Consider the following 293-nt stretch of genomic DNA (forward strand, 5'->3'; position numbering starts at 1 on the left):
GGTGAAAAAGAGGAGCTGAGTTGGCATGGCAGAGCCACGCCGGGAGCGATGCCGGCACAGGGGAGCAGCGGCAGACGCAGCGCCCCGCTCCCGCCTGGAGAAGGATGGGAGGATGGCGCGGCTCGGCACGCACCGAGATCGGTGCTGTGAGAAACCTCAGCCCTTGCTTAGCAGTCAGGTCAGGCAGCACCAATGCCGCCCGGGCGCCTGGAGAGGACGCGCTGTTTTTCCTCTTGCAGTCAAGAAAGCACAGGGATGGTTTAACCTCTGCACCACGGGCCAGGCTGGGTTCT

This window comes from Charadrius vociferus, unplaced genomic scaffold (genome assembly GCF_000708025.1).
Source record: "Charadrius vociferus isolate BGI_N301 unplaced genomic scaffold, ASM70802v2 scaffold7, whole genome shotgun sequence".
Classification (NCBI taxonomy): Eukaryota; Metazoa; Chordata; class Aves; order Charadriiformes; family Charadriidae; genus Charadrius; species Charadrius vociferus.